Here is a 4,508-nt window from a genome sequence, read left to right as displayed (position 1 = left end):
TGTAAGAAATAACACGTAAAAAAACAAAAAACTGCATAGTTTCCTAGGAACGCGAAGCGAGGCGGCCATCTCAGTCGGCGCCGGAAGTACATTCTGTATACTTCTGGCCCTTCTTTGGACACTGTGCTAACAAACCTCCAAATGAGTTTCAACGCCATACAACACTCCTTCCGTGGCCTCCAACTGCTTTTAAATGCAAGTAAAACGAAGTGCATGCTCTTCAACCGATTGCTGCCCGCACCCTCCCGCCTGACTAGCATATGGATGGTTCTGACCTAGAATATGTGGACAACTACAAATATCTGGGTGTCTGGTTAGACTGTAAACTCTCCTTCCAGACTCACATTCAGCATCTCCAATCCAAAATCTAGAATCGGCTTCCTAATCAGTTAGGACATCTACTTTGTACATGACACACATACTTTTTCCAACAATTGTTTACAGACAGATTATTTCACTCAATTAGAATTCACTGTATCACAATTCCAGTGGGTCAGAAGTTTACATACACTAAGTTGACTGCCTTTTAAACAGCTTGGAAAATTCCAGAAAATTATGTCATGGCTTTAGAAGCTTCTGAGTCAATTGGAGGTGGACTTGTGGTTGTATTTCAAGGCCAACCTTCAAACTCAGTGCCTCTTTGCTTGACATCATGGGAAACTCAAAAGAAATCAGTTAAGACCTCAGAAAACAAATTGTAGACGTCCACAAGTCTGGTTCATCCTTGGGAGCAATATCCAAACACCTGAAGGCACATGTTCATCTGTACAAACAATAGTAAGCAAGTATAAACACCATGGGACCATGCAGCCGTCATACCGCTCAGGAAGGAGACGCATTCTGTCTCCTAGGGATGAATGTACTTTGGTGCGAAAAGTGCAAATCAATTCCAGAACAACAGCAAAGGACCTTGTGAAGATGCTGGAGGAAACGGGTACAAAAGTATCTATATCCACAGTAAAATGGGTCCTATATGGATATAACTTGAAAGGCTGCTCAGCAAGGAAGAAGCTACTGCTCCAAAGCCGCCATAAATAAGCCAGACTACGGTCTGCAACTGCACATGGGGACAAAGATCGTACTTTTTGGAGAAATGTCCCCTGGTCTGATGAAACAAAAATAGAACTGTTTGGCCATAATGACCATCGTTATGTTTGGAGGAAAAAGGGGGACGCTTGCAAGACGAAGAACACCATCCCAACTGTAAAGCACGGGGGTGGCAGCATCATGTTGTGGGGGTGCTTTGCTGCAGGAGGGACTGGTGCACTTCACAGAATAGATGGCATCATGAGGAAGGAAAATTATGTGAATATATTGAAGCAACATCTCAAGACATCAGTCAGGAATTTAAAGCTTGGTCTCAAATGGGTCTTCCAAATGGACAATGACCCCAAGCATACTTCCAAATTTGTGGCAAAATGGCTTAAAGACAACAAAGTCAAGGTATTGGAGTGGCCATCACAAAGCCCTGACCTCAATTCGAAAATTTGTGGGCAGAATTGAAAAAGCGTGTGTGAGCAAGGAGGCCTACAAACCTCAAAACTCAGTTACACCAGCTCTGTCAGGAGGAATGGGCCAAAATTCACCCAACTTATTGTGGGAAGCTTGTGGAAGGCTACCCGAAACGTTTGACCCAAGTTAAAAATTTTAAAGGCAATGCTACCAAATACTAATTGAGTGTATGTAAACTTCTGACCCACTGGGAATGTGATGAAAGAAAGAAAAGATGAAATAAATCATTCTCTCTACTATTATTCTGACATTTCACATTCTTAAAATAAAGTGGTGATCCTAACTGACCTAAGACAGGGAATTTTTAATAGGAATAAATGTCAGGAATTGTGAAAAACGGAGATAAAATGTATTTTTTGATAAGGTGTATGTAAACTTCCGACTTCAACTGCATCACTCCAGTTGAATTATGTATTATTTATTTATTAATTATTTTCGCCTCTAGGGCCTATTTATTGGCTACTTCTCTAATCTTCTACATTTGCACACACTGTACATATATTGTTCTATTTTTCTTTTATTTTGTGTTATTGATTGTTTTTTGTTGTTTTTGTCGCATTGCGTTGCTTTATCTTGGCCAGGTCGCAGTTGTTAATGGCCTACCTGGCCTACCTGGTTAAATAAAGGTGAAGTCATTTTTTTTAAATAAAATAATTCCAGGATCTTTATTGTTCAACAGGTGAGCCCGTCTCTCTACCAGATGAGAAAGGTCCTGTGCTGTGTGTCATCACCCAGCATTGATGCTCCGCTCACTCTCAGCACCCTTACAAAACAAACTGCAGTTAGAGTGTAGTACACAGCAGTTATTCTGCAATTACTGCGTCCAAAATACCACTGTCGACTACAGATTCTGCACTTATATAAACTGCAATATTTTATGTCGGGGTTAAATGATAAAATAACACAATGATTTCCATTAACGTATTCATCTGATGCATGTTTACATGCACCTTATTTCACAGCGCTCATCTGCCGCCACCCGGTGGATATTCGACGCAGTTAATCGTGTCGTGCTGAACTGGGAAAACGTTCATGTGTCACTTCCGGTTCGTCCTCATCGAAAGAAATGGCGGACATGGACGAACTGTTCGGGAGTGATGGGGACAGTGACAACGAACAAAGAGGTGAAGTTAGCCATCAAAATGCTGTTCCGAAAAGTTAGCTAAACACGTCTAAAGTTACGCTAGATGAATAGCTTTATGCAGTTACAGCTAGTAAGTTAGCTAATGTGATCTAGCTAAGGCCGGTTGGCTGATGCTAGCGAAGCTAACGGTAAGTGGCTAACAAGTAGCTAACGTTAGTAAAGAGGACCTTTGAGAATATCCATCAACAACCTATCTAGAACCAAAATAGCCAGTACATACTTGGTCCAGCACATTAACGTTAGCTAGCTAACCATTCAAGTTCCCCATGGGGCGTGCGTCGCTAACGTTAGTATTTGTGTTTATTTCACATGCATGTACATTTCCCTCTGCTGAAAGCTAACGTGTGTGTGTGTGTGTGTGTGTGTGTGTGTGTGTGTGTGTGTGTGTGTGTGTGTGTGTGTGTGTGTGTGTGTGTGTGTGTGTGTGTGCAGTGGTCTCAGCAGTGGCGTCTGGTTCAGGTTCTGAATCTGAGCCGGAGATGCCCCGGTCCCGTTCCCATAGTAACGCCTCGGGCAGCGACAGCGGGAGAGATGATGATGATGGACAAGATGGGGGAAAGCCCAACACCAAGGTGAGGTCCAGTTGTTTCAGTACATACACACACACACACAGGAAACACTCTTAACCACAATAATGACATGGTATAACTCTATGAACCAGGAGCTGTTTGGGGATGACAGTGAAGAGGAACGCCAAAGCCGACACAGCGACAACCAATCAAACCTGTCGGAACGCTCAGGAAACCAGTCGGATGCCAGCATGCACTCGGAGCCCGAGGACAATGACCAGTCAGACGCGGAGCAGCACAGTGGGTCAGAGAGAGGGCACCGGGAGGAAGAGGAGGAAGATGGAGATCGAAGGTCAGAGGCAGGCAGTCCAGTATCGGGGTGGGGAGCCCCAGGTCTGGGAGGGGCAGTGCTCGCTCTGAGAAGAGGTGAGGAGGAATGATTATGGAATGGTTTTATATAGGCTAGTGCTTTTTCATCTGTTATTGAAAGCACTTTGAGTGAAAACAAATTTCATTGGAATGTACATAATGTGTAATAACTTGTTTTCCTGCCAGTATCCATAGCGACCCCGGCACCCCCCACTCGGCTCCCGGCACCCCCCACTCAGCTCCCGGCACCCCCCACTCGGCTCCCGGCACCCCCACTCGGCTCCCGGCACCCCCCACTCTGCGCCCGGCACCCCCCACTCTGCGCCCGGCACCCCCACTCTGCGCCCGGCACCCCCACTCTGCGCCCGGCACCCCCACTCCGCGCCTGGCACCCCCACCCGCGCCCGGCACCCCCTGTCAGACCCCGGCACCCCCATGTCAGACCCCCGGAACCCCCCTGTCAGACCCTGGCACCCCCCACTCAGGGCCCGGCACCCCCCACTCAGGGCCCGGCACCCCCCACTCAGATGGGGAGGGGTCAGGCAAGGAGAACCAATCAGATGATGAAAAGTGGGGAGGAGGGGCTAAGAGTGACCAATCAGAGGATGAGGAAGAGGAGGAGAAGAAGCAGCACCAATCGGACGAAGAGCGAGAGAATTCTGATGAGGACGGGGCGGGGCACAGGAGCAGGAAGAAGTCAGGTATTGAAGAAAGTGTGTGTGTGTGTGTGGTCTGAAGGACCTTCCTCTAGCCACTCACTAGATCAGCCTTGGAGTTTGAAAAGAAAACTGTAGCAACCTTCAGCAACATTGGCTTTTCTCTTGTATTAATGTACTCTATCAAGCTTTATCAATATGATACTGTTGTATCACATCCTATATGCCATTGGTTGCTGCTGTGCCCTTGAACAAGGCACTTAACCCCACACAGCAGCTGTTCCCTGTGAACCCAGTCTGGCAGCTCCCCTTACCACT

The 4,508-nt window shown here is 46.5% G+C and overlaps 1 pseudogene; it reads left to right on the top strand.

Annotated features, from left to right (window-relative positions):
* The first annotated feature begins 2,546 nt into the window (after nt 1-2,546).
* LOC124033445 overlaps nt 2,547-4,508 on the top strand; it is a 17,434-nt pseudogene continuing 15,472 nt past the window's right edge.

The sequence above is a fragment of the Oncorhynchus gorbuscha genome, linkage group LG04 (genome assembly GCF_021184085.1).
Source record: "Oncorhynchus gorbuscha isolate QuinsamMale2020 ecotype Even-year linkage group LG04, OgorEven_v1.0, whole genome shotgun sequence".
Taxonomy (NCBI): Eukaryota; Metazoa; Chordata; class Actinopteri; order Salmoniformes; family Salmonidae; genus Oncorhynchus; species Oncorhynchus gorbuscha.
This window is presented reverse-complemented; position numbering and strand designations above follow the sequence as displayed.